Raw genomic sequence first — 18,613 nt, 5'->3', positions numbered from 1 at the left:
CTTACCACCTACGTAAAACATTAAGCACAATTGTTTTAGTGGAGGACAAGCCTGGTCGATACGAACTAAATATGGAAATGGAGACAAAAGCAGAAGTCATGATATGAGATAACAATGTTCTGGTTGAGATCAGGTTTGGTGTTAGCCTTAAAGCGCCTCTGGTGTGAGACAAAGGGTTTAACTTTGGGTGCTAAGACACAAGATTGGGAGGCTGGACCGTGTGTCTGGCATCAAGCCCAAATGGACATTTAGGCTACGTTCCCACAAAGAGTATCTGGTGAGTTTTTGATGCTACAGCATTTCTGTACCTATTAGGGGACTTGCGTGGTTTTTGACGCTGCAGTTTTTATCTTTTTTAGGCATGTCGTGTTTTTTCCACTTTGCTGGAACTGTAAGACGCTAAGTTTTTGGCACAGTGAAAGTATGGAGTGTAAAAAACTCACCAAAAACTCATTGCAGGAACTTTGGGGAACAAAGGAATTTCGTCAGAATTCTTTTGTAAATGGTTATGAAAATTTGCTAAATTTTGACGCAACTCGGAGGTGTGCAAAAATCTACCAAGTTTTTCCCTGATATGCCAAAAGCTGGGCAAGACACCTCATTAGACACTCCTGACTCACCAAAAAGCATGCACTTCTTCATGAATCAGATGCTTCCGACTTCACCACACCCCCTCATCAAGACCAGCGAGAAAAAAAAACAAAAAAACTAAACGCTAGTCGTGATGATTAGGGCATTAAAACGATTGCGAGAAGAGCTTCGTCTCTCAGCGTTGCAAAGTGACTAACAGACAACAGCCCTTACTAGTAAGAAATACTAGTGGGATATATAGCGCCCATTAGTCCAAGGGTCTGCAACCTGCGCCACTCCAGCTGCAGATTTACAGTGCATGCTGGGAGTTTTACAACAGCTGGAGTGTTTCTGATTGCTGATCCATGCAGTAGTCAGAAGTGCTTCGGTCTCAAAATAGAGACTCTTTCAGACCAAGCCAACAAAACCCATGAATAAAACTACAGTCATCATATCACAATGGGTTGATAATGTACGCCAAGGCATGCGATATCAGATTTATACTTGGTATGAATGAATGTGAGAAGTAAATAAATTAGAGATTAGATTATATGATCTATTCTTTAAAATTGGAGAGATTAGTTGTGATACAGAAATGGAATATGATGCAGCAACAGAAGGGAGAACATAACCCAGACCACAGCATCAACCGGCAACGTCTAGCAAAGGAACCAAAACCAGCAGGACAGCCCCGAGCCAGATCATCCAGCATATGAAAGGAATGAATAAAAATATGTGATGTGCAAAAAAAGCTTTATTACTACAGACCAATTAGCACTTAATTAAAATAAGTACTAGATCATGCAGGAGACAATATCTCGTGCAGCGGCCCTCTATAAATGACCAATTATCATAAACCAAACTAAGAAACTGCAAAGACTGAAAGCAAGAACAATGCGAGGAGTGGTGTACCGAATCCAGAGACATAACACTGTCAATGGTTACAATCCATTCCATCATAGCATTTCCATATGAATCATGAATATCTCTGAATTCTACATGAGAGCATTTATTACTAATATATTAAAAAAGATATTCAGTCCACCTTAAAAATGTACTGGACATGTAATCTATGGTCCAAAAAACACATCACCTCCTCTACTTACAATAGGACATAAATTGCAGATTGCAGGTGTCTGACTTGTTGGACCCAGGGCTGTGGAGTCGGAGTCGGTATAAAATGGACCGACTCAGACTCCTAAAATACATAATAAATTGGGTACAGTAGTTCAATGAGGGATGTGCGGGAAATTTTTCCATAAGAATTTGGGAAAGTTATGAAATGTCCTATAAATGTCTGTCCTATTCCTGATCTAAGGGTCTAGACTTTTAGCCGAGATGAATTTGTGCTACAGTAAATGTATCATTTAAACATGAGCCGTTGAAGGTTTGGCTTACCGACTCCACAGCCCTGGTTGGACCACCAGTGATTCAGAGATTTGAGCTGTGGAACACGGAGAATGGGGCCCTGAATGGAGCGGAGGTGCGGATGCTCGATCTCCACTTCATTCATTGTCAATGGGACTGTCAGAAATAAAGTTGGGCGCTTGGCTGTCTCCGGCAGTTGAATGGGGTGCAGAGCCCGGTCATCAAAATCTGTGTCCCTGTGGTCAGCAAGTTATTCCTTATCCCACGGATGTAAGATGAAGGATTATTCCCAAAAATCACAAGTTGCGTAACTGGGTTAAGGAGCAAATGTTGTAAAACTTAGAGAAAATGGGGGGAGAGGCACCTTTAAAGGAAAGCAACTAAAGGAGTACAATACAAAATTTGTGTGGCAAAAAGTAAAGCATTTCGGGGCGGGCGAATCGGACGTGCTTGCTTGACGAAGGGGACGGTTCATGCCTGAAACGCGTTGCTTTCTGCCACCCATATAAATTATTTTGGATTGTACTCCTTAAGCTGGTTTCTTTTATTGATGCCCCCATTATACCCTCATTTTTTCAAACCACTAGTATCTTACCACAGCAAAACCCATTCAAGACATCGGAGAGGAAGAGGTGGCTGATGATTGCCGCTTTTGCAAGGATTTTATGGATGTTATGCTCCCAAAATAACTATTTAAAAAGGTGAGATTTTGCACTTCCATTGTATCATTAATAGGATCAGTAGTGTTACCCTATGAAGTCCTTTCCCCTTTTTTCTTCTGTTTAAGCATTTACCATCTTGAACCAATGCGAAGTATTATTAGTGTATTCGGGAACACAACAGATTTTTCAGATTTCTGACCCCCTGCATAATCCACACTGAATTCTAAAGCAATTCACCCACAAACTGCTCAAATCAGCACATATTTATAGATATAACACTTATGTAGATACAAAGGTTTTGATGTTGCCTGTACCTTTCAGCAAACAAAATATTTTTGGGAAATAGTACATAATATTAGGACATTGTGGAAGATACAAGCCTATGAAGCTTTTTCTTTAGCCAGTGCTGACACCCTTGGAGGAAACACACCATACTTGTGACTCCTCATGTTGATGCCAGGACAGGAAAAGGACACCTGTCACTTGGGTAATAAGGAGTCGTGCTACAGATGATCCAGCAATAAATGCCCGGAATAAACAGCTTCAGGACCCTGGGTCATTGCTTTTGATGGGCTCCATCTATGGAGAACATGAGGCACTAGGGGTTGCACAAATCAGGTGGATCAGGGTCAGCAGTGGACATGTAGCAGATGTCACATGTGGATGTAAATAATCAACAGCTGAGAAACACAGGATCAACAGAGAGGAATCAATGTATCCAAATTATAAGAGGTAAACAGTGTGGAGAGAATCCTAGGCCAACCCTGTAACTAAACTGCACATCACAAGTGTCTGACAGCTAAAAATTATCAACCAGCAACTACTTGTGTGTCAAGAAAAAAAGTCGGATTTGAGATTGGGGAGCCCTCGTTCCCTAATAAGCGATTTGTAGGATAGGATAGGGACATTTGGGGATTTTTTTTTTAGTTTGTTACCTCCGTGTGTCATTGGTTTGAGATCAGCAGTAGTTTTCATAACCACTAGGGGCGCCCTGCTGTTATTGTCCTTATTTATTTATATAGCGCCATTAATTCCACAGCGCTTTATAGACATTATCGGTACAATCTACATTCCCTATCAGTATGTCTTTGGAGTGTGGGAGGAAACTGGAGAACCAGGAGGAGGAAACCCACGCAAATACGGGGAGAACATACAAACTCCTTGCAGATGTTGTCCTTGGTGGGATTTGAACCCAGGATCCCAGCGATGTATGGCTGCAGTGCTAACCACTGAGCCACCCGTGCTGCCCTTCTCTTTGTAATGCAAGAGGCAGTCTGTGGGTAGCCTTGAAGCTTAGCGGATCTGCTCAACCACAGATGTCACCCAGTAGGTGCCTTCACAAGGTGATACACGAACCGTGTGGTAAAATGAGAATGTCCCTAAGGGGTGTAGGCATCTATGAAAGGGGCTTGGTTTAGAGGTTGATGGAAGCATCAACTACGTCCGCTGAGCTGCTCCCGGCAAAGCAACCAAAAGGAAAAGCAGAAGAAGAAAAAATAAAATTTAGAAAAGTGCCTTGTGCTCCAGTCAAGGGACCAGGTGCCCCATGGTTCTAACTAGGAGATAAATCATAAAAAGGCGAATTGACATTGCTGTAAAATATCAATGCATAAAGTATTAATTGATCAGATTAAATTTATTCTTGGGTCTAATGGAATGGGTTTTTGTGGAGTTCCCCATTGTGCCCCTGCATATGGTGATCCCAGATCATGTCCCCTAGATGCCTTCCCTAAAATGCATCCCTGTACCTGCTGAACACATATGTGCACAACAAGCTCCTAACTCACTACATACATGGACACTCACCATCAGCAGGTACACACATACTGGATGCAGTCACAAAATACAGGCGTGATCGCTTACTGCATACAAGCACAGTTCTACACAAAGGCCCCCCCACACACCTGATTTATTTCGTGACATGTCACATGATCCCCTGTGATACTTCACGTGAAATTAATTTGGCACAATATTAATTATAATATATTTTTTTAGGCTGTGTGCCCACTATGCGTTTTTTAATCAATTCCGCTGCAGAAACGCTTAAAAAACGCTTGGTAGAAGGTCTGCCATGTTCCCCAATGATAATCCGCATGTGCTGTGCACATGCTGCGGAAATTTTCGCTGCGGATTATCATTGCGGAAAAATCCGCAGCATTACCAATTATTTTGCGGAAGCGCGGCGTTTTAGCCGCTATTGACTTGCATTAGAACGCATGGAATCCGCATCCCTGCATCTGTAGATGCGGAATCCATGCGTTTCAATGTGCGGATGGTACCCGGGTGTGGAGGACAGGAGACTCTCCTCCGGACCCGGGTACCATAGAACCTGTAAAAAAAAGAATAAAATAAAAAATAAATATTATACTTCCCTTCTGATGGCCCCCGCTTTCTTTATCCGATGCATCCTGGCTTGCCGGCAGCTCGCGATGGTCTGAAAAGGACCTGCCGTGATGTGATTTAGTTATGTGACGGGTCACGCGACCGCTGACGTTGGCAGGCCATCAGAAGGTAAGTATATATTTTTTACCATTCTTTTACGGTCACACTATATAAATCCATGCTGGTTGCATGCATTTATATAGTGTAACCAAGTTGTCAAGCACTTTCCAAGTGATGCTAAAATCGCTTGGAAAGCGCTTGTCAACCCGCATGCGGAAATGCAAGTGAAGAACGCTTCACATCCGCTTGTCCCTGGCAGGAAAACGCATGTACAATAAGCATGTAAAATCCGCATGTAAAATCGGCATGTGGTTTTTCTGCCAGGGAGATGCAGAAACGCTCAAAAAAATTCCGGAACATTTCTGTATCGTGGGCACATAGCCTTACATTAATTGTATGACTCAATATTGAGCACACGTAGCCATCTATACACAGCGGGAGGCTGCACGGTGCCATCTATACACAGCGGGAGGCTGCACGGTGCCATCTATACACAGCGGGAGGCCGCACGGCGCCATCTATACACAGCGGGGGGCCGCACGGCGCCATCTATACACAGCGGGGGGCCGCACGGCGCCATCTATACACAGCGGGGGGCCGCACGGCGCCATCTATACACAGTGGGAGGCCGCACGGCACCATCTATACATACTGGGAGGCCGCACGGCGCCCCCCCCCCAGAGACAGCAGGAGGCCGCACGGCGCCAACTATACTCAGCAGGAGGCCGCACGCAGTCACGCACACACACAAACAAACATACAGACATATACATACACGCATAAACACATTTGAAACACAAAAATACATATAAACAGACATCACACAATGATATCTGCCTGCACACACACACACACACACACACACACACACACACACACACACAATCCCCCGGCTCCATTCCTCCTGCCTGCTCTGACTTCTCCGTTGCAGCAGTGCAGGCCGGGCGCGCACTGTGTGACGTCACAGCTAGGAGACACGGCCGCGCACAGGGCCGTGTCTCCTAGCAGTGACGCGGCCGGGGCAGCACAGGGAAGTTAACTGCTGCAGTGCTGGCCCGGCCGATGAAGAAGTAGCGGCCGTGCGCCGCTGCTAGGGGAGCGGTCCGGGGCCCCCCCTCCCGCCACTGCTACCGGTATGTGCCGTGGCGGCCCGCACATATAATGAGGGCAATCCGGCATTAGACACCCCGCCCGGAGCCGCAGGCCCCCTGCAGGCTCGGGGCCCTGGGCGGTAGCCCGGATTGGCCTCATTATAATCCGCCTATGCATGTAACTATTGCCAATTAGGGAATACTTACCTCTAGGGCAGGGGTGTCAAACTCAAACACACAGAGGGCCAAAATGAAAAAACTAGGACAAAGTTGCGGGCCAACCAGTATAGAGTATAGTGAGCCCCACACAGTCCTCCATACAGTATAATGGGCCCCACATAGTCCTCCATACAGTATAATGGGCCCTACATAGTCCTTCATACAGTATAATGGGCCCCACAGTCCTCCATACAGTACAATGGGCCCCACCTAGTCCTGAACCCCACAGTTCTCCATACAGAATAATGGCCCTACATAGGGGTGGTGGTTCAGGTGTTGTGGGCCAAATAAAATTACCCTGAGGGACAGATTTGGCCCATGAGCCAGAGTTTGACATGTGTGCTCAATGGTAAGAGAAGCGCAGTGGAGCAATGTCATGGCCGACAACAGCCTTCTCATGATACAGAAAACATGCAGGAGCCAAAGCCACTAGATGGCAGCACTGCACATTAGCAGAGCACAGCAGCTGATTGGCTGTGATCTGTAATAGTCTACCTGTCCTGGCTGAGATATGAGGTGCAGGATGCAGATTGTGAACCATAGCAAGAAGCTTCTGTGGGTGTTTCCCATCTTCACTGTAATGCACAGTTTGGCAGTAGATGATGGACTTCTTTGTGTGTCTCGGACGGAAACTAACTTTTTGCCGACATGCAATATATTCATGGTGGATTGAAGTATGTATGGTATTGTTGTTTATGTAAATGGTCGCTCAGGAAATGTATCAGACTGAGTAGATGGGAATCAGGCAGACAGTATGAGGGAGCTTGCTGAGGCTTTTATATAAAGTCAGCAGGATGTCTTCAGAGCCTGTCCAGATTATTAGCACAGTGCACTCTACTTTTAGCAGAGGCTTCAATAACTCAGAGGAAAAGCTTGATAATCCCCCCAAAGCCAGCACCTAGGTTCTCCGACACATTCGTGTGTGTGAAAAAGGTGGGCAGAGGGCTTCATACATATAGGGTTGAACCAGAAAGCCATTTTAATGCATCTACAACAGAAACTATCCCAATATTTCATTAACAAAAGGCTGGAATTTTACATTTTAGATGAATGAATATGGCTGCTTTTACATTTTTGGAAAGAAAATTACTCTTAAAAGATCTGTTTTAGTAAATAATTGTGTTCCCCATGAGTTGTGCTGTTCCTCTGTTACTTCTCCTAGAAACGTATGCAGAGATTGAAAATTGAGTTACTATCCCCTTGTAATAAGGGTGTGTCCTCATACAATGCATATAGTTAAAAGACATAGGTCAGCAGGTTTTTGCAATGTAAATCTGACGACAGCATGTGGTAGGGGTTAAAACACAGATTTCAATGATGTGTCACATGCCAAGCTGTGTGCTGTTTACCTACACTGAAGGTTTAATTACCTGGTGATTATCATTGCTTGGACTACAGCAGCACATGCATGGTAGTCCGACTCCGCCCCCTCCTGTGATAAGCAGCTCACTGTCAGTAGACAATGTACACAGTGCTGTGGGCAAGGGGTTATATGTGGTGGGGGCGGGGTTAGCTTTCTCAGCTCTGCTGAATTGGTAAATCTAAGAACTCTGATTTTGTTGGAATTTGTTTTGATGTATCTGTGATACATCGTTGGATTCAGCTTCTCTTTGCCTACATCATGTCAGATTCCCTTTACTGTTCACACATACTTAAACTGTACTGGTTTGTATGCAATAGCACTGAAGTCACTGCAATCTGTACATTCGTTTCATTTTGCTGGGAGGTGATTGTCAATTGAGTTGTTTTTTTTTTAAATGTATATTTGGGGGTAAATCAGTGCCTCGATATTTGTCTGAGGACTCCTCCTACCTGTCCATGGCTGTTTTTAATTAGAGCTGAATATTACTTTCCCTATAAATTTTCAGACCTTGGTTCAGAGCATGCAAGTCTGATGGCAGTGCCAGACTGGGGTGCCCCGGGCCAACCAGTAACCAACTCCAGGGCCCCACTTCTCCGCTACATGCAAATGTGACATTATCCTCTATCACAAATGTATGAACAACAATGAACTGGGTAGATTGTTAAATGAATAAGATGCTGTCTTTGTCTGTTCATAGTGATTCAAGTATATAGTGTCAAGTGCTGCTCATATAAGAGGGTGCCGGCCCACCGGAGGATTCTCCTGTTCTCCCGTGGGTCAGTCCAAGACTGCCTGATGGTGTAGGTTCCCATCTAGAGAGGTTGCCTTTTCGCTAGCAGATGGGCTCACACAATTTGATCAACATTTGTGCCAAGTACCTTGAATTTATAAATCTGAACTATATAGCAGTAATATAATTCAAAATTCATAAATCCAATGCTCACATATTCATTAGGGTTTGTTCATAACATTTTTGCTGAAGTAAAAAAATGCTGCACCTTAAAGTACCAGCATCGGATTTCTGAAATCTAAAGCTCCAAGATGCTATCCCAATATGTAGTAGGTGTCATAATAATATTAGCAAACACCTACAATTAGAAATGTAGTATTGTATTTTTGATTTGCTATGCCACTTACCTCATGTGCACGGCATTGCAGGACCTTAGGTATCCACGGGTACGACCACTAGCAGCTAACTGTCACTTTATCAGTGGATGTAATCATGGATACCTTAAGTCCAGCAATGCCTGTACATGAGGAAAGACATAGCGACTCAAAAATACTATACTACATTACTAATTGTAGATATTGCTAATATTATCATTACACCTACTACATATTGGGATGGGATCTTGGAGATCGGAATACCCCTTTAAGCTAGAGATGATGACAAATGGTTATGTATCTTCCCTTAACCGGTTCAGGACCGCCCACTGTACATAAACGTCAGCGCTGCCTGGGCTCTGTGCAGCGCCGACGTTTAAAAACGGTGGGTGGTCCCGCAGCGCTCAGGACCCCCAGGGTCCTGCTAGCGCTGCGGTACCGGTTCAGAGCGATAGCTCTGACATGTGGCATCATGGGGACCTGATTGGATCAGGTCCCCATGATGTTAACCTGTTCCTATCTTCTAGATGCCGCGATCCATAGCGATCGCGGCATTTAAAAGATAGGGACAGCCGGTGGTCGGCGATCGGGACCCCCCACATACCTGTCAGCGGCGGGGATCCCGGTGCTGTGACCTCTGACATCATCGAGACCTGATTGGCTCAGGTCTCGATGATGTCAGCGTCACACCAGCCAATCAGAGAGATCACCAGGGAAGTTTGTTTTAGCAACAAACTTTCCCGGGCGATCTGCCTGATAAATGCAGTTTCTCCTCCGATCTCAGTGAGAGAGCAGAGGAGAAACAGTGTGACAAGAGCTGTCAGCCTTGCCACTGTGAAAGTAAAAAAAAAATAAAATAAAAAAGAAAGTAAGAGTTAGGGTTAGTGAGTCTGTCAGTCCTGTCAGTCAGTCAGTCCTGTCAGTCAGTCAGTCCTGTCAGTCAGTCAGTCCTGTCAGTCAGTCAGTCCTGTCAGTCAGTCAGTCCTGTCAGTCAGTCAGTCCTGTCAGTCCTGTCAGTCCAGTCAGTCCTGTCAGTCCAGTCAGTCCTGTCAGTCCAGTCAGTCCTGTCAGTCCAGTCAGTCCAGTCAGTCCAGTCAGTCCAGTCAGTCCAGTCAGTCCAGTCAGTCCAGTCAGTCCAGTCAGTCCTGTCAGTCCAGTCAGTCCTGTCAGTCCAGTCAGTCAGTCAGTCCAGTCAGTCCAGTCAGTCCAGTCAGTCCAGTCAGTCCTGTCAGTCAGTCAGTCCTGTCAGTCAGTCAGTCCTGTCAGTCCAGTCAGTCCTGTCAGTCCAGTCAGTCCTGTCAGTCCAGTCAGTCCAGTCAGTCCAGTCAGTCCAGTCAGTCCAGTCAGTCCAGTCAGTCCAGTCAGTCCAGTCAGTCCTGTCAGTCCAGTCAGTCCTGTCAGTCCAGTCAGTCAGTCAGTCCAGTCAGTCCAGTCAGTCCAGTCAGTCCAGTCAGTCCTGTCAGTCAGTCAGTCCTGTCAGTCAGTCAGTCCTGTCAGTCCAGTCAGTCCTGTCAGTCCAGTCAGTCCTGTCAGTCCTGTCAGTCCTGTCAGTCCAGTCAGTCCTGTCAGTCCAGTCAGTCCTGTCAGTCCTGTCAGTCCAGTCAGTCCAGTCAGTCCAGTCAGTCCTGTCAGTCCAGTCAGTCCTGTCAGTCCAGTCAGTCCTGTCAGTCCTGTCAGTCCAGTCAGTCCAGTCAGTCCAGTCAGTCCAGTCAGTCCTGTCAGTCCTGTCAGTCCAGTCAGTCCAGTCAGTCCAGTCAGTCCTGTCAGTCCAGTCAGTCCAGTCAGTCCAGTCAGTCCAGTCAGTCCAGTCAGTCCAGTCAGTCCTGTCAGTCCAGTCAGTCCTGTCAGTCCAGTCAGTCCAGTCAGTCCTGTCAGTCCAGTCAGTCCTGTCAGTCAGTCAGTCCTGTCAGTCAGTCAGTCCTGTCAGTCAGTCAGTCCTGTCAGTCAGTCCGTCCTGTCAGTCAGTCCGTCCTGTCAGTCAGTCCGTCCTGTCAGTCAGTCCGTCCTGTCAGTCAGTCCGTCCTGTCAGTCAGTCCGTCCTGTCAGTCAGTCCGTCCTGTCAGTCAGTCCGTCCTGTCAGTCAGTCCGTCCTGTCAGTCAGTCCGTCCTGTCAGTCCGTCCGTCCTGTCAGTCCGTCCGTCCTGTCAGTCCGTCCGTCCTGTCAGTCCGTCCGTCCTGTCAGTCCGTCCGTCCTGTCAGTCCGTCCGTCCTGTCAGTCAGTCCGTCCGTCCTGTCAGTCCGTCCGTCCGTCCTGTCAGTCCGTCCGTCCTGTCAGTCCGTCCGTCCTGTCAGTCCGTCCGTCCTGTCAGTCCGTCCTGTCAGTCAGTCCGTCCTGTCAGTCAGTCCGTCCTGTCAGTCAGTCCGTCCTGTCAGTCAGTCCGTCCTGTCAGTCAGTCCGTCCGTCCTGTCAGTCAGTCCGTCCTGTCAGTCAGTCCGTCCTGTCAGTCAGTCCGTCCTGTCAGTCAGTCCGTCCTGTCAGTCAGTCCGTCCTGTCAGTCAGTCCTGTCAGTCAGTCCTGTCAGTCAGTCCTGTCAGTCAGTCCTGTCAGTCAGTCCGTCCTGTCAGTCCGTCCTGTCAGTCAGTCCGTCCTGTCAGTCAGTCCGTCCTGTCAGTCAGTCCGTCCTGTCAGTCAGTCCTGTCAGTCAGTCAGTCCTGTCACATCAGTCAGTCAGTCCTGTCACATCAGTCAGTCAGTCCGGTCACATCAGTCAGTCAGTCCGGTCACATCAGTCCGGTCAGATCAGTCCGGTCAGATCAGTCCGGTTAGATCAGTCCGGTCAGATCAGTCCGGTCAGATCAGTCCGGTCAGATCAGTCCGGTCAGATCAGTCCGGTCAGATCAGTCCGGTCCCGTCCTTTCAGTCCGGTCCGTTCAGTCCAGTCAAAAAATATAAAAATAAAATGGCCCGTCAGACTTATACCGCAGAGGAGGTGTATGCCCTGCTGTGTTCTGACACTGATGACAGCGCAATCTCAGATGGAGATATGGATTTTGAGGGCTTTAGTAGCGGCGACACTGAGAGCCCAGAAATGAGCAGTGATTCTGTTCCATCCTCAAGCCCAAGGACCAGTACAGCAATAGGGGCAAATAGCGCTACTGGAGAAACATCTCCAAATCAGGGAACACTGCCCAGTACAAGCGCTGTCCCTGCTACTAGTGAATTGGCGCACGCCAGTGTACAAGGGGCGTTGCCACATGATCTAGCATTTCCCAGATGGGAGGCTTCAGATTCGGCTGCTCCATTCAGCCCTGATTTCAATGCCATTCCTGGTATAAATGTGGAGGTGGAAGATTTTGGACCAATTCATTTTTTTAATTTGTTTTTTACAGACAGCTTGCTAGAGCATATTGTCGTGCAAACAAATTTATACGCGTCCCAATTCATAAGCCAGAATCCCCGATCTTACTATGCTAGGGCAAATTTATGGACACCAACTAATGTCCCGGAAATAAAAAAATTTTTAGGACTTACATTTGCCATGGGGCTTGTTAAAAAACCGAGCATTCGATCCTACTGGTCCAACCACCCTGTTCAAGCCACCCCTATGTTTTCAGTCATTCTGCCTAGGACCCATTATGAAATGCTCATGCGGTTTTGGCATTTTAACGACAATAGTCAATGCCTGCCCAGAAATGCCCCAGAACATGACAGGTTATATAAAATTAGACCCATCATTGAAAATTTGTCAGAAAAATTCTTAAGCCTCTACACCCCAACACAAAATATTTCTATAGACGAGTCCCTTGTAAAATTCAAAGGAAGACTGCACCTCAAGCAATTTATCCCATCTAAAAGGGCAAGGTTTGGAATAAAGCTCTATAAAATGTGCGAAAGTTCAACCGGATACACATCCGCTTTTCGCATATATGAGGGGAAAGATAGCCAACTAAACCCACCAGGATGCCCTACTTATCTGGGGACATCTGGAAAAATTGTTTGGGAGCTGATAAGTCCATTTTTTCAAAAAGGCTACAATCTATATGTGGACAATTATTACACCAGCATACCCCTATTTAAAAGTCTGGTTGAACACAACATCGGGGCTTGTGGGACCATCCGTAAAAACCGTCAGGGGTTTACACAACCATTGGTCAACCAAAAGTTTCAAAAGGGGCAGTCAGGGGCTGTACGCAACGGAGAGCTGCTTGCCACGGAGAGCTGCTTGCCCTGAAATATAGGGATAAGAGGGATATTTTTGTCCTCAGCTCGATCCACAGAGATGCCACAAGGGCCACTGTAGAACTAGGATCCACCACTCCGAAGCAAAAACCTGTGTCAGTCATTGACTACAACAAACACATGGGGGGTGTGGACCTTGCAGACCAGGTTCTACAGCCATACCAGGTATCAAGAAAGTCCTATACCTGGTATAAAAAGTTGGTTATTTATTTGTTTCAGGTGGCCACATACAATTCTTTTGTGTTGTACAAAAAAGCAGGAAATTCAGATCCTTTTCTTGATTATCAAGAAAAGGTAATTGAAAATCTTGTCTTTCAAAGTGTTAGCCCCGCTCATCCATTAGAATCTGAGGATGTGAAAAGACTCACTGAGCGACATTTTATTGCACTTATTCCAGCAACGGAAACAAGAAGGAACCCCCAGAAAAGATGTCGTGTATGTACTAAGAGAGGAATGAGGCGTGATACCCGCTACTATTGCCCACAATGCCCATCATTGCCAGCCTTATGCGTCACTGACTGCTTTAAAATCTTCCACACAGAACCACGTTTTTAAACTGTAAAAATGTATCCCAATTTGTCATTCAAACATTTGGTTCATTTAGTGAATGACACATTCGAGTAGAGCTCACTTAATTTCCAGGGGGGGTTCTCCAGAATCTAAACCTTCCATTGCGTGCTTGTTTCTGGAAATCATCCATTGAGTTAAAATGGTCACTAAACCCATAGATGAATTCCCAGAGGGGTTTCATTTCCAAAATGGGGTCACTTCAGGGGGGATTCTTTAGCTCTGGTACTCTGAAAAGTGCCAGAACAGCATAATCCCCCCTGAAGTGACCCCATTATAGAAATGACACCTCTGTGGGAATTCATCTATGGGTTTAGTGACCATTTACCTATCTACTTATTTTCCCACCACTAGATTAATTTATACAGAGGAGTAGATTGTAAAATTCGGTCACTTGTTGTGGGTTTCCTCTGTTTAGGCACCTCAGGGGCTCTCCAAATGCAACATGGCGTCCGCTATCCATTCCAGTCAAATTTCCATTCCAAAAGTCAAATGGCGCTCCTTACCTTCCAAGCCATGCCGTGCGCCCAAACAGTGGCTTTGCACCACATATGGGGTATCAGCGTGCTCAGGAGAAATTGCACAACACATTTTGGGGTCCATTTTTTCTGGCTGCCCTTGTGAAAATTAAAAATTTGAGGCTAAAGCAGCAGTTTTGTGTTAAAAATGTGTTTTTTTATTTTCACACTTCAACATTATAAAATTCTGTGAAGCCCCTGGGGGTTCAAGGTGCTCACCACACATCTAGATAAGTTCCTTGAGGAGTCTAATTTCCAAAATGGGGTCACTTGTTGGGGGTTTCCTCTGTTTAGGCACCTCAGGGGCTCTCCAAATGCAACATGGCGTCCGCTATCCATTCCAGTCAAATTTCCATTCCAAAAGTCAAATGGCGCTCCTTACCTTCCAAGCCATGCCGTGCGCCCAAACAGTGGCTTTGCACCACATATGGGGTATCAGCGTGCTCAGGAGAAATTGCAGAACACATTTTGGGGTCCATTTTTTCTGGCTGCCCTTGTGAAAATTAAAAATTTGAGGTTAAAGTAGCAGTTTTGTGAAAAAAAGTTAAATGTTCATTGTTTTCTTCCACATTCCAAAAATTCCTGTGAAGCACCTGAAGGGTTAATAAACTTCTTGAATGTGGTTTTGAGCACCTTGAGGGGTGCAGTTTTTAGAATGGTATCATTTTTGGGTATTTTCTGTCATAAAGGCTCCTCAAAGTCACTTCAAATAAGATGTGGTCCCTAAAAAAAATGTTTTTGTAAATTTTGTTGTAAAAATGAGAAATCGCTGGTCAACTTTTAACCCTTATAGCTTCCTAACAAAAAAAAATTTTGGTTCCAAAATTGTGCTGATGTGAAGTAGACATGTGGGCAATGTTATTTATTAACTATTTTGTGTGATATATCTCTCTGATTAAAGGGCATGAAAATTCAAAGTTTGAAAATTGCAAAATTTTCAAAATTTTCGCCAAATTTCCGATTTTTTCACAATCAAACGCAAGTGATATCAAAGAAATTTTACCACTATCATGAAGTACAATATGTCACGAAAAAACAATCTCAGAATCAGGGGGATCCGTTGAAGCGTTCCAGAGTAATTACCTCAAAGTGACAGTGGTCAGAATTGAAAAAATTGGCCCGGTCACGAAGGCAAAAACAGGCTCTGGCGCGAAGTGGTTAAGCCACCTGCTATGATATGAAGGAAAAATATTCATGAATTTAATCTCTTTTCATTCCACTATATGTATATAGAGCATTTACCGCTGATAAAAAGCATAAAATATTGAAGACCTCTCCTCAGGATAGGTCATCAATGCCAGATCGGTGATCGTCCGGTCGACACCCAGCACCCAACCCACCAAACAATGACCATAGATCTGCTGATAGCGGGATATAAACATTGCATGGAGCAGAACAGCAAGGCTCAGCTCAGTGTGTAGGGGCGGCTGCTGAGAACTGCACATCGGCTCCTATTCTCAAATGGCAACCGATCTGCAGCACGCAACAGTCTTGTGTTTGTTTTGTTTTTTACCCCACTTGGATTTTTTTTTTTCCGATCTGTCAGTACAATATGTGGTTAAGTGAATGGAGTCATTCAAAATTACAAATTGTTCTGCAAAAAAACAAAAATGAGTTGATGCAAAAAGAAATGGCTCTCAGAAGAAGGAGAGAAAAAAAAAGAAATATGGCTTTCAGAGCAAGGAATAAAAAAAATAAATTAAAAAAAAAGACACCTGTGGCCAGTCAGATCAGTCTGACCGATTTAGATGTAACAAGAGCTTATTTACGCTCTATAAAGGATGGATGCGACAATGCAACATTTGATAAAGAAAAATATGTCAATAGTGTGTAGAACTTTCTTCTAGTTACAGTAATAAAAAAAAAATGGCCCATAGTGTGAGAATCTTTTATTTTGTATGTATCTGTGAACATCATCTATCCACCCACTGGTAAGGTCATGTTCACTGTTCAAGGACCTTCCCACACATTACTTGTAGTAAGAAAACTCCCAGGAGTTGGAAGTGCTGGCTACCTCCCCTATAACTGCACAGCACAATCCCCAGCAGGTCGGGCCAGGTCACATAACACAGCCACGTATTGTCAGCGTTTGTCACTAACATAATGTCAATCATCTACAGAGAAAACATTAATCAGCTCAGTTGCAATGTGATTTTGCACATCTCTGCACATCTAGGTGGAACCTCTCTCTTCTTCACACCGGCTCAGTGCAATAAGTGTATGAAACACTTAATATATGTGGCTTGTGCTGCTTTCTAAATGGTCTTCATTAAAAATGTTCTTCAATTTTCCTACTGCAGAGACTGCTTAATTACAGTTTTAGATAAATATTACAGATCTGCTGGAGCTTCTGCTGCCAGTTCTGATGACTCTCTGCCCTCCACCTCCCTTCTCTCAGTGTTAGAAGTAGCTGCAGGGAAGGGATGTGCACAGATCTCAACAGAAAAAAAAAAGAAGAAGAGGTGCAGGATGGAAGCACAGTTCACATCCAGCCTCGTTACTGGAAGGCCACGGCCCTACTATCAGTATTTGGTCAGTATTTTTTCTCCGAAGTGGGAGCCAAAATCAGGTGAGGAGCAATCAGAGGAAAAGGTATAATAGAAACAAGTCACCAATTCTGCATTTATCACCCACTCCTGGTTTTGGCTCCAAGGTCCTGAGAAAAAATACTGACTGAATACGGATAGTTGGGCCGTGGCCGAAGAGACACTCTCTGAACAAAAAAATCTTTAACTTGAGTAAGGCAGCAAACTGCTTGTCAGAGAGCTTGTGAATGAATGAATGACGGTTACGTACTGAAACGTAATGCAATGTTATTAAAGATAACCACTAATGTAAAAATATATATATTGTTTTAAAACAAAAGGTGGCCATAGTATTTAGATTGCTGCCTTGAACTTTACCCTCAGCTATTAGAAGAATAGAAGCAATCCAAGAAAAGTGGAACAAGCAGGTTTGTCTTTCAGTTTAATAAAGGGATTTTTTTTTTTTTGCAAGGAAAAATGTAATAAGTGTTCCACTACATTCTAGAGAAAACAGGTGCAGACGAACTGTAATACTTGTGTATATGTGAATGAGTGTAAACAAGTAAGTAGTATATATACATAGCACAGGTATCATCTTGGACCAAATATAACTTAAGCACAGTATGTCTTCACTACTTTCTGTATTACTACAGATTTCCAACAAAAGAGCAAAGTGCTCTCATTCACTGACATTAACAAATATAGTGAGAAATGAGAAGTGCAACATATATTCATCTTTCTAATGTCATCCCATACATAGACCCTTTCCACAGTGCAGGGCAAAAACAGAAATAAAACCACAGTTACAAAAGTGTAATGGAAAGACCAGATGCAAAACAAATACCAAAATACGGTGATGTGAACGTCACCATACAGTGATAACATCTATGAAGACCTTGGCACTCAGATGATGCAGAACAAAGATGATTTAGTTACAATCCACAGCATGCTGACTCCTATAGGCGCCATACCTCTAGTGGCATTCCCACTCTCTAGTCGTGCTGTATCCTGTATATACTTTCAGCATTGAATCCTATATATTTCTATGGCAATCCATAGGTCTAAACGGAGACCGAAACATCATATGTTCACTGTGGATTGCAAATAAATCATCTTTGTTCTACATCATCTGAGTGCCAAGTTCTACATAGATATTATACCTCGTATTGGGTTCCTACTTATGCACCTGCTGTCAGGAGTGCCGCGTTCTACTACTATTACCATACAATGATGAGGCTTCCTTTATGTAAAGCTTCTCTGAGATCCTTATGTTCGTAAAGTCTTAGAATCTTTATCAGGGGTTTAAAGAGACCCCCCGTTTCTCTGTTAACATTTACTTTAACATGTGGAACATTTAAGTAAGGTACTTTTTTCCCCCTTTTTTGAGCCATGTAACAGTATACTCCTGGTCCTTCTGCATTCATGGAGAAAGACTGACAGCATCCCTGCCTATCCTATGTGGCTGTGATCTTGTAGCCTTATGCACTCCTGCTGGTCTCAGACTTGCCAGAACTGCTGGGGACAAGGTCTCACAGTGTATACGGCAATCTGAAAAGCCGTCGATCATTGTAAATTAATGCAGAGGGGACCAGGAATCAGAATTCATACACAGACAAGGAGGACACCAAGCACTTTTACCCTTTCCGAGTTGCTTGGAATAAGCTAAAAAACTGCTAGTAGACCCCCCTATACCTGCCGCAGTCTCGGTAGCTCTAATCACGCAGTTTAGTCCCCGACACAATCAACACAAGAGAATTCAGCAGCCAACCAATCAGATTCATAAGGTCATCAGAGCCCACATCCACAATCCCACGTCCAATTAAATTATTCAATATACAGCAAGAATAGTCAGCAGCGCTCCGCACTGGACCAAATGCCATTATTCACCACACTAGGTTCACTGCATACTGGAGTGCTGAAGTTTTCTCCATTGCTGCATAATCAACAGCTCTCTCCATTTAAAGGGGTTGTCCCAGAAACAAAGTACATTTTAATCATTCACAT

General features: G+C 44.6%; 1 protein-coding gene across 1 annotated transcript in view; it reads right to left on the bottom strand.

Annotated features, from left to right (window-relative positions):
• Window positions 1-18,613, bottom strand: part of PSME4 (proteasome activator subunit 4) — a 152,957-nt gene that overhangs the window by 100,201 nt on the left and 34,143 nt on the right. The window lies entirely within an intron of this gene.

Source organism: Phyllobates terribilis, unplaced genomic scaffold (genome assembly GCF_046119375.1).
Source record: "Phyllobates terribilis strain yellow unplaced genomic scaffold, ASM4611937v1 Scaffold_3__8_contigs__length_932513732, whole genome shotgun sequence".
Taxonomy (NCBI): domain Eukaryota; kingdom Metazoa; phylum Chordata; class Amphibia; order Anura; family Dendrobatidae; genus Phyllobates; species Phyllobates terribilis.
The sequence above is the reverse complement of the archived record's forward strand: the minus strand, read 5'-3'. Positions and strand labels throughout refer to the sequence as shown.